Consider the following 12,373-nt stretch of genomic DNA (forward strand, 5'->3'; position numbering starts at 1 on the left):
ATATACTATATAAAGCATCTTGTACATTTTATACATTTTCATATAACATAAAAATAAAAAAAGTCTTCAAAATCTTACTTAATCAATATCATTTCGTTTTTAAAAAAATAATGAAGAAAAAAATACAAAATTAGAATTTAATGTTAAAAAATTTTAGTGACGATTTTTTGGATTTTTGTGGCGACTATTATCGCCGCTAAAGGTCTAATTCTTTTGTAATGAATCCTAGTTGGCGATGCTTTGGTGGAAGGATTAGTCCCACGTGGTTTGCCAAGTCAATAAAAATATGGGGTATTAACTCTTGAGGATATATGTGGTCTCTTAAGATAACAGCAAGGGCATTTTTGATCTCAGAATATAACGAAAAGTATAAGTGGTCTATTTCACATAGTTTAGAAGCAATTTTAACCTTTTTTCGTATTAGTAATAATAATTACGTTCAAAATAAATAAAAATAAAACGCCTATATTAAACAAGACAGTATATATTCACTAGTTGAATTAACCAACTATCGTTTCAAGCAAGTTGGCTGCTATAATACGTACTTTGGACACGAAAAATCAACAATTATAGAAAGAGTTTAATTTTTATACATCAAAATGATGTACAAAATACTTAATAATTTCATGTAATACTATAGTATATAAAAGATATGTATATTTTGGAAAATGGAAATGATATTTTGTAAGAAATCCTCAAAATTATATATACTTTCCTTAATTATAGGCATCTCAATTCCAAATAAATTGAAATCAACTATATAAATTCTCATTTTTTTAACTAAGCCTATTTCATATCATTATTCTAATAATAATTACTCATATATGTTAAATAATTAAGGAAACACATACGTATATTTTAGTTTTCACCAAATAAATAACAATTTATGTTTGTTAGATTTGATGGAATTATATAGTGAAAAGCAAACCATAAAAAAAAAAAAGATTAACCATAAAAAAGATCAAGAAAATTACTCCAAAACCTATGATATGCAACATAAAAAACTGACCTTTTCTTTAAAAAAAAATACAAAATAACACTCAAATAACTGGACTTTAGAAATAAATCAAGAATCACAATAAAATTAAACTCTTAACAATCGTAAATGTCAGCTTATGCTAGTTCTCATTAAATCTAACTTACATAGTTCGATAAATATTTTTACGGGGACTTAAAATGTTAACTTTTGATAAATTTTAAATACTAAAATTATTTTATGCATACTTAAATAACTATTTCGAACCTACCCTCAAATATAGGGACCATTGTCTAAAATGAGGGGAACATAAAATATATATTTGCTTCAGAGTTTTATTTACTTTTATATATAAATGTACTACGAAAATAAAAAATCAATAGGGCATTTGGTCTAGTGGTATGATTCTCGCTTAGGGTGCGAGAGGTCCCGAGTTCAATTCTCGGAATGCCCCCATTTGAGTTTTTTTTTTTTTTTTTTTTTTAATTTCATTGGCCGGCTAATTTTATTTATTGATTGATTTCTCATCCGGTGTTCGAGCCGAGTTCAATTCTCAAAATGTCCCATTTGTGTGTTTTATTTTTTTTTTTTGAATTTTATTGATCGACTAATTTTTTATTTTTCACCTAAGTATTCGAGACAGAGATTGAAGCCCAACTAAATCTATATTCAGCTCGAAAAGCTCCACATTCTTGGCCGACTATGGGTGTACAAAAGTACAAATGACCAATTTGCAAATTAGCATAACTATACAATTCAGTATATAACAATATATAGTCAGCATACAATAATATACAGAAAATATATTTATATTTCTTTTATACCAAAATGCTTAAGAACTTGATATACAATACCAGACATCAATATATAAAAGATATGTGTACACTCATATACAACTTTACACAATAATATACAAAACAAAATTTTATCAAACTCTTTCAATTGTCTTCGTTCAAATGACAAGATAAATTCTTTGAAAAGTTTGCGGAGAGATGGATTAGTCATGATCTATCATCTCCAATAGATGAGACATCACGAAGCACAAATAGAATTTGATTGAGAAATTATTTAAAAAATGGAGGACTTTTATCTTGGAATTTCGCTACAATAATTGTATATATTTAGTTTGAGATCTTTTCGAGTTGTGGATGCAATTTTAACCCCAGTTTATTAAACGGTGGGGGCGTGAGGCGAGATATTTTATACAGTATGGGGCGAGAGGTAAGTTCCAAGACACAGTGTGTAAGTCCCATGAATCTATGGGGCGTAGTCTCGTGTATATTGAATTTTATAAGTTTATTATTAATAAAATAGGATAAATCACATATATATGCTACATTATAAAAATATTTACTATCTATGACAACATAATTTTTCTATTTAAATATAACATTTTTTCTAAAAATTAAGAAAATTGCATCGCCTCTTTCTCGATCCTTTTTTCTACTCGTTCTCTTCTTTTTTATATACTTTTTCTTCTTCGTCTCTTTCCTCTCGTTATTTATCTTCCTTCTCTCTTTTTTTAATTTTCTTTTTATTCTACTTCTTTAAATTTCATTTAAATAACTATTTTTAGATAACTTTTGTGCACATTTTATTATTTTTACTCAATAACACGACGAAAAGAGGAATAGAAAAATTAAGTATTTGTACAATATCATGTTTTCAAATAGAATTTCAAATTTTTAAAAATATAGCAACAAGAGTTTACCATTAATCGATGATCATTATAAAACTTCAAATTTTAAATTCATTATTTGAATTTTACGAATTTGTGATTAGTTTGTATAAATTGTTCCTACAAATAATTTTTAAAAATGTCATTTTGGAGTTTATATCTTAATTTTAAGAGGATTTGGTTAAGTTTATAATTGATTGCATGAGAAATATTAGATTGAAACTTGATAACGTGAAATTTATGAAACTGTATCGCAATTGTATTAAAGTTGTATTAGATATGTTTCATAATTGTATTAAATCACGAACAATACTTTATGATACATATTACAAACTTCATTCCCTTTTTAAGTGATATCAATCAAAATAATTTAAGTAACACACTTGTAATATATTTATAACATATCCACAATACATTTGTAATATGTATTGCAAACATACAAATCAAAATAATTTATTACATATGCACAATACATTTGTAGTACACATTGCAAACATCATTGATGTTCTTAGTGATACAAATCAAAATAATGTATAAGACATATATAATACACGTTTTACTCATAAATAACACATGTTTAATTCAATCTATAAATTATTGTCTTGTCTTTCGTTTGTTGCGTCTTTCATTATTGTTAATTTTCTCTTCTAATTCAACTTTAATATTGTATAATACACTTTTAATGCATATTTAATTCATTTTGTAGTTTATTATTTGTTACTATTAGATTACTTCTTTAATTCATTATTGATATTAGTTTAATTCACTCTATCTAGTGTTTCATTAGTTACATTTTTATGTATGCTTAATTCAAATTTAATATTTGTATAATGCACTTTTAATAAGTTAATTCATTTTGCAGTTTATTCATGCACACTTATAATATATCCACAATACATTTTAATACATATTGCAAACATCATTCACTTTCTTAATGGTACAAACCAAAAGTAATTTATAAGACACATATAATACTTGTTTTTTTCATGAATAATACATTTATAATACGTATTGCACGCTTCACTCATTTCTTACCGATGACAACAAGAAATTTTAGGTAACACACTGATACATTTATAAGACATACACAATACATTTTCAAAACATATTATAACCATCACTCGTTTTCTCAATGATAAAAGGAAGATAATTTATTAGATATATATGATATATAAGTATTATTCAAGAATCATATGAGTTTAGTTCAGTTTATGGACCGTCGTCTTGTCTTTCGTTAGTTACCTTTTTCATTCATTCTTAATTCTCTCTATTAATTCAACTTTAATATTATGTAATACTTGTTAGTTACGTTTTTCATTCATTCTTAATTCTCTCTTCTAATTCAACCTTAATATTATGTAATACAATTTTAAAGCAATTTAATTCATTTTGCAATTTTTTGATTTATTTGTTACTATCCCATTACTTGTTTAATTCGTTATTGATAAAAGTTTAAGTTACTCTATAAATCATTGTCTACTCTTTCATTGGTTACGTTTTTTATTCATGCTTAATTCTCTCTTTCAATGCAACTTTAATATTTTTGCAATACACTTTTAATTTATTTTGCAATTTATTTGTTGATTTGTTACGATTGAATTACTTGTTAAATTCATTATTGATACAAATTTATTCAGTTTACAGAACATAGAATGCTCTTTCGTTTAAACATTTTGCATTCATGCTTAATTCTCTTCTAATTCAATTTTAATATGTGTGTATACATTTTTAATTCAAGTTTAATTTATTTTGTAAGTTATCATGTCTCTTCATTTGTTACGATTAAATTATTTTTTAATTAATTAATTAATTATTGATACAAATTTTAGTAATCCTATGAATTATTGACTAATCTATGAAGAAAAATAGAGAGAGAAATAAAGACAAAAAAGCAAAAGAAAGAGAGAAAAAATAGCAGCAAAAAGAAACGAGAAAGAAAAAACAAAAAGAAAGTAGAGAGAAATAGCAACTAAAAGAAAGGAGCGAGACAGAGAAATATTTAAAAGTTGAGACAGAAAAAAGAAAAAGAGGCGAGAGAGACAAATTTAATAAAATATATATTATTGTTATATATTGCTATAAATGGTAATAATTAAAAAGTATATCTAAAATAAGTAATCATTTTTTAAAAAGGATTCACTCAAGTAATTAACCCAATAAAATAAGCAAAAGTAAACATTTTAATGATTTTACAAATAAGTTTTTATAAATAACCAATAATATATATATACATATTATATTATGATTTATATTTGAGATAAGTATTAATAATCAATAATGAAGAAAAAAAATATTATAATTACTATTTGAGAAATATCATTACACTAATAAAAAATATGATATAAAGCAAAAAAAGGTTCAAAAAAATAAATTAAAAATGTTCGGGCCTACGTTTTTACGCTCAAGACTTACGTTTTTATGCTCGAAGCTAACGCGACAAATTTTTTAGAACTTACTCCTTATGAATCTATGTCTTCAAATTACGTCCCAGAGCATTTTGGTACGCCCCACCTCGAGACTCGCCTTGAAACTCGCCTCAAAAACGTTTTTGAAAACATTGTTTAACCATATTCTTGATAGTGTAGGATTCATCTCATCGAAGTCTATCATTTGGTTTTTGAGTTTGAATATTTGGAGGTCAGGAGAGGTTTATAAACCCATGAAAGTCATCTCGAGCCCCTAAGTTTCTCCTTTCAGCTAATTTAGGCAGCTATAAAAAAAAACCTTGCGTAAATCATATAAAGTAACTTTATGAACCATAGTAGAGTATAATTATGTCATTTTTTTTACCAAATTATATATAACTACTTATTTATCAAACACTAAAAAATAAAAAAGAAATCAATTACTTAAAAACATTTTTTTTTTTTATCAATCATAATTTATTTTCAATACAATAAGCAAACAGGTAAAAACTGAAGGTAAAAAGTAGGAAAAATAGCCTAAAGTCGTCATAATATATTTGAATTTTCAACTATATATTTAAACTTCACAGGAGTGCTATGACCCCCTCTACAATGTTTAAAAATGAAATGATTATACCTTTAAAAAATCGTACTCAAATCTATATTTGCCTGTGAATTTCATTTTTTCTTCAATTTCTATACTTCTTTGCCATTTTTTTTTTCTATTTTATATTCTCACATGTCCCTTCAAACACCCTAAATACTTTCACTCTTTTCACCATCACTAAACACCATAAATCCATCAAAAATGAATTTTTGAAGAGGAAAGGTGAATAGTGATTGCAGAGCTTTTCCACAGATATTCGAGCTTTGCTCTTCAAAAAAATCCTAAAAAAACAAACTAAAAAAATTGAAGGAGGGGGGGGGGGGGGGGGGAGACGACGAACAGGGTAGTGTATTGCGATTAATGGAGGTTACTGCAGTGAGCAATCATCTCAAGGAAGATAAGGAGAAGGAGCCTAAAATGTCTTCTGCATCATCATCTACGACGTAAACAACAATTTCAAAAATAATAAAAATTGATTCACCGACTATTGAAGAATGATAACGGCAATTTCTGAGAAGAAGTTGATTGATTAAAATTGATAATTAAAGGATTTATTATTTTAAAAAAAAGTTTATGGATTCAATTGGATTTGAAGTAATTAAGCTTAGATTTATGTCTTTCTAAGTCTTTTGGGGTGACATAAATATGAGATAAGTGTCAAAAACACACCTAAACTATACCTTCTTTTTGAATTCATACCTAAACTATTGAAAGTTTGGTGTGAACCTAAACTATCACTTTTTAGTTTGAGAAACACACTCTCTCTTTTATATCACTTTCATCATGATATGTGTGATATACTCTCTCATTTGTTTTAATGAATTTTCATATCACACTCCACATAAATAAAATATTTAATCTTGACAAAAAATAAATAAATTATTAGTATTAGTTAAAATCAAAAATTAAAAAAACTATTATAAAAAATAATATTTTCTTTATAAAATAAAATGTAAAATATTTTTCTTACCCCACGCCATCACTTCCTCTCTCAACCCCTCCCCCCCCCCCCCCCCAAACCCCCCCAAATCCCACCACTACCATTTTTTAAAGTTTTTTATTTTGTTTAAATTTTTTTTATAAAAGTATTTTATTTTTTTTACTTCATCTCCGCCCCCTCCTCAAATACTATATTATTTTATTTTCTTTAAAAAATAGTTCTATCCATCTCACTTAACCCTCTGCTTTCAAAATTTTTTTCAGTGTTTAGACATACATATCGAAAATATTTTTACTTGCCGCCACAAGACTTTTTAAATTTTTTTTTTGTAATTTATGTTATATTCGGTACACTATTAAAATTTTTTTCCTATAAATATAATACGTGCATAAAATGAGAAAAACGTAAAAAAAGATGAAAATTAAGAGCTGAGGATTGAATAGGATGGAGTAGATTTTTATTTTTTAAAAATAAAATAATATCAAATTTTATCGGGGGAGGGGATGAATGGGTGGTTGTTTTTTTTTGGAGGGGGGTGGAGGATGAAGTACGAAATTTTAAAAAAAAATTTATATTTTTTTTAAAAAAGACGGGGGTTGGTACGTGAAGGAGGTGGTGGAGTGGGTTAAGAAAAAATAATTTAATTTTTTATATGGATAGTAAAACTTTAATCTTTAATTTTTAATTAATATTAATATTTTATTATTTAATTTATATCTAGGTAAAACATTTTATCTATGTGGAATGTCACGTATCAATGTTTACTCAAATAAAAGAGAGAGTACAATATACACACTACTGATGTGTGTTTCTCAAACTAAAAAGTGATAGTTTAGGTATGGAACTCACATTCTCAATAGTTTATGTATGAAACTAAAAATAAGTGAATAGTTTAGGTGTGTTTTTTACACTTATCGCTATAAATATTTGTAAATTTATCTACAGTTGATTTAGGTTAATTTTGCAAGAATTTTACCTGAGCTTGAAATTCAGTTGGATTAACAATGGTGAATCCAGTGGAGATAGTGATGACAAACGACAACTTGAAAATGGTGAATGATAAAGAATTTTGATAAGTATTGCTACAGAGAAACAAGAAAACAAATAAGAAAAATAAAATAATCGAAAACAAATTTTACGAATAATTTTTATGCTCATTCTCTAAAAGAAAATGAAATACACCAACTTTACTAGTTAAACATTCATAGAGGTAGTAATTTTAATTTTAAAGAATGCAAGAATGATAAAACTCCTATAACATTGAAGTGTATAATTAAGAATTTAATATACATTTACGGGTCGTTTAATAGGCCTCATTAAAACATTTTGTCCATGTATCAATATGAAATTTATTTAAGGAAAAAATGATAAATATACCCCTGAACTATTGTAAATGGTATGCATATACCCTCCGTTATTCTTTTGGGACATTGATGTCACTGTCATCCATAAATACAGCATATATGTCCTTCACTCTAACAAAGGGGCAGGGGCACTAATGTCTCCAAAATATGATGGCAGGGCACCAATGTATCAAAAGTATGATGACAGGGGCACCTATGTCCCAAAAATATGACGACAGGGGAACCAATGTCCAAAAAGTATGATGAAGGGTATTTGCATACCATTTACAATAGTTCGGGGGTATATTTGTCCTTTTTTCCTTTATTTAATATTATGCTTGGTAGGAATTTAGGCCTATGTATACTAATCCACCTCTTACATGGTATTATAGGATGTATTGCATATCTTCCATATTTTTCCATGTCATACTCATATATGGACACTGTTTATTTTTTTGTTTTTATATTTTATATTTGTACTAGTAAATTTGTCTAAATAAATTAGCTTATAAATTATTTAGAGAGAGTTGTTTGTTATTAAATAGTTTCAATACAGATTGATACAATATTTGAAATATGAGTTGTTTAACATTAACTAATATAAATGCAATTATATCACCACCCACCCACTTACGCACGCACGTCCGCACGCACACACGCATTTTTGTTATTTTCTAATTATTTGTATTTGAACAATTTATAAAATTGCATATGTTTCAAAACTACAACGGAAAAAACTTACAATTTTATGTGTAGTTGTAGATCGTTTGTTCAATTTTACTATTATTTACCGTCTTTTCAATTTTAAAAGTTGATAGTTTGTCTTCTTTTTTTCAAATTGAAAATTGGCATTTTGTAAGTGATCAATTTAATAAGATGACAATTATTTATTTTGAACTAATTTTAAGTGAAAAAAAGGCAAATATGACAACAAAAAATGTTCTTCTCATAGCTAGCTAGAAAACAATAAAAAAAATATTATCCGACAATTGTTTACTTTAATCTAATTACATAATAAATCAAGAGTATAATTGGAAAGAAATTTTAATTCAAATACAAAATGAGATGGAAAACCATAAAACAAACACTTGGTAAAATAAACTTTGTATAACTAAATTTTATACTATTAATAAACTCTGTATAACTAAATTTTATACTATCAATACTTATATTATTAATCTTTATATCAAACGGATCGAGGTCTGAGGACATTTAACTATTTACCCGAGTTCTTTCTTTCTATTCTACTATATAATAAAAGGGAGTTTGTGCCCAAGTAGACAGCAGGTAAACATCCCTGCTTGGGCATTTTGTGGACACTACAGTAATTTGATAAAATTGAAGCAATTCTACTGCTTTAGAATAATATGTTGTGACTTGCATTTTTAAATTATTATATTGCTCGGACAGTTTGACCCTTCATGGTACGTAGGATAGCCAACCCTATAAATGTCTCATAGTGGACCCTTCATTAGTTATGCGATATGGTTTCATGACATATAATCATGATATGCTATTATGATATAGAAATCATAAAATAAAATTGAAATTTTGTTTTTAAAAATGTGATATGAAATTTTTGTGTTTTATATCTTCTCATAAATATAAAAATTTCATAAGTTGTAAAATTGTTAAAATAATCCCAATTGTTTATTTAATCTTCAAAAAAAATAATTATAAGATCGCATAATAAATTATTACAAAGGTATTTGTTCTCCACTTAAGTAATTGTTACATTTAACTTTAATTTAATTTTAAAATTGAACATAAATTATACTGTACTATTTTTTAATATAATCCTCTCACATAGTACGAACAGTTTCCTCAAGTTAAACTTGCATTTCTCAATCATGTGACTGAGAAGACGAACCAACATTGTTACTTTGAGCCATTTGTTGGTCAATATTATCCGCAACTATATTTTCATGTTTATAGATCATAAATATTTTATCACTTTAACAATCGTTTGTTGTGAGTTAAAGTGACTATATGTTAGTGAGAATAATAAATTTTATATCGATGAGAATAACAAATTTTAAAAAGTTATGATGTGATTATAAATTTTATTTTCATATGAAATAAATGGTTATTAGATATAAATGTGGGGTTTTTTTAAAAAATATATAAACTTATGGATCAATTTTTGTATTAATATATCTCAAATCATGATATGAAATCACCATGTAATTCCATGTCATGCTTTTTGGAGAATATGGAATCACATTTCATTATATGGACTCATGAAATGAAATCAGCGTGAAATTGTATGTCCAATCGCTGATTCCATCTTACGATATCATGTTGTGATATGATATCGCATGGCCAAACGCCTACTAAAGGTGGAGATTTAAAATAACAAATAAATTTCCACCTTTTAGTTTTTAATTATGACACATGACTTTCATCCAAGTATATACTTGGAGAAATGGAGAGAATAAGAACCTGTTTGGATGGATTTAAAAGCTGGTCAAACTTACTTAAAAGTCAATTTTTGACTTATTAGAGTGTTCACAATTATCAATATGACTTAGTTTAAGTAAAAAATGACTTATTTTAAGCCAAAAGCTAAAAGTTAGGTGAAGGGTATTTTTTTTTTCAACTTAAAAGTCATTTTATGTTGTCCAAGTATATCACTTTTTTACCCTTAATTATTTTATATAATTATATTTTTAATATTATTATTATTATTATTATATTTTTATCATCATTAATATTTTATTATTATTATTAATATTTTATCTTTATTATTATTATTAATATTTTATCTGTATTATTATTATTATTATTTTGTGATTATTATTATTATTATATATTATTATTATTATATAACTATTACTATTATAATAATAATAATAATAATTATTATTATTATTATTATTATTTTCTTATTAATTATTATCATTATTATTTATTATTGTTATATATTATTGTTATTATTTATAAATAATTTATGATGATAAATAAATATGTGAATGACAGGAAATATTATTACTTATGGATGTAAAATATAAATTAATTTTATTTTATTTTTTAAATATAAAAATTTTAAATTAATTAACTTTTTATTATGTTAACAACTTTAAGGGGTTTTCGGACACTTTGATAAAAAAAAAAGTCATTACCAATACTTATATGCCAAACACATCAACAATTTTTTTCCAACTGCAGCTCTTTTATCCGAACACATAACTTCTTATTTTAAAAATGAGTTTCAGCACTTTCAAAAACTTTTTAAAAGTTATTTGTTTAAACCAATCCAAATAGGCTCTAAGAGGATATTCATCCACTTGTTGTAGGCTTCGAATTATCGTGGTCATTTTTCAAGCGACAACAAGTTTTATAATTTTTTAATACTATAGAACACAATAATCAATAATTTAAAATATTTAAAAATATATTAAAAATGGAATTGATTTTCTAAAATTTTGTTTACTATATAAAATAGGACAAAGGAAGCAGCATATGTCATTTACGAATAAATTAAAACATATTAAAAATCATGATAATTGAGAACATTAAATATTTCAAAAACAAAAATATATTAAAAAAATTTAGTCGATTTTTGAAATTAATGTATAGTTAAAACTTATATATAAAATATTATAAATCATGATAATTCACAACTTAAAATATTTATAAAAAAAACACATACAAATTCAACTGATTCTTAAAATTAATCTATAAATGTCACTAAAATTGGACAAAAATAGTACTATAATCTGTATTATTTAATGTAAAATTATTTAATTTAAAAACTGTGTAAAATATCTTGTACTAATCTTAACAATTAAAAATATTTGTTTGACTCTTAAAATTTTTTCTATGCTACATAGACCAAAAAAATATATATATATATATTAAGTATTTAATAATTATGAAAATTATAATAAATTATATTATTAACAATTTAAATATTTAAAAATTACATTAAATTAAGTATTCACTATATTTTATCTCTATCATATAAATTAAGATAAAAATAATATATATTAGATTCGTGCTATCACGAGCAACCACATCCAGTAATTATTACAAAAACCAGATTAGGGACCCTTTTCCAATATTTGAATATATATGGAAACGTGGTGTTTAACATGCTGGCGGGCTGCCGTCCGTTTTTTAACATTCAATTTTTGTGCTACGTGTACACCCTACTGACTATGTCCAATTTTTTTCTTCATTGATTTTTGGGTTAAAAATAAAATATATTCGTAAATTATCATAAATAATATATAGATATTTTTTTCATAATTTTTATATGTTGATGTGTTGTAGTATAAAGCTGCTGAGTATATGTACTCTTTATTTGAAGAAAAAACTAAATAAAAATACGTGATATAATCTTATTTGCAGAGTCAAAGAATAAAATTATGACATGTATATATATATTAGTATAAAAAATACATTCGCTCTAATTTTCAAAT

At 25.2% G+C, this 12,373-nt stretch overlaps 1 non-coding gene across 1 annotated transcript; it reads left to right on the plus strand.

Annotated features, from left to right (window-relative positions):
- The first annotated feature begins 1,358 nt into the window (after positions 1-1,358).
- On the plus strand, positions 1,359-1,430 carry TRNAP-AGG (transfer RNA proline (anticodon AGG)). The gene has a single exon. It is a non-coding gene; the product is annotated as a tRNA-Pro (tRNA).
- The last annotated feature ends 10,943 nt before the right edge of the window (positions 1,431-12,373 follow it).

Source organism: Solanum lycopersicum, chromosome 4 (assembly GCF_036512215.1).
Source record: "Solanum lycopersicum chromosome 4, SLM_r2.1".
In the NCBI taxonomy this organism is placed as follows: domain Eukaryota; kingdom Viridiplantae; phylum Streptophyta; class Magnoliopsida; order Solanales; family Solanaceae; genus Solanum; species Solanum lycopersicum.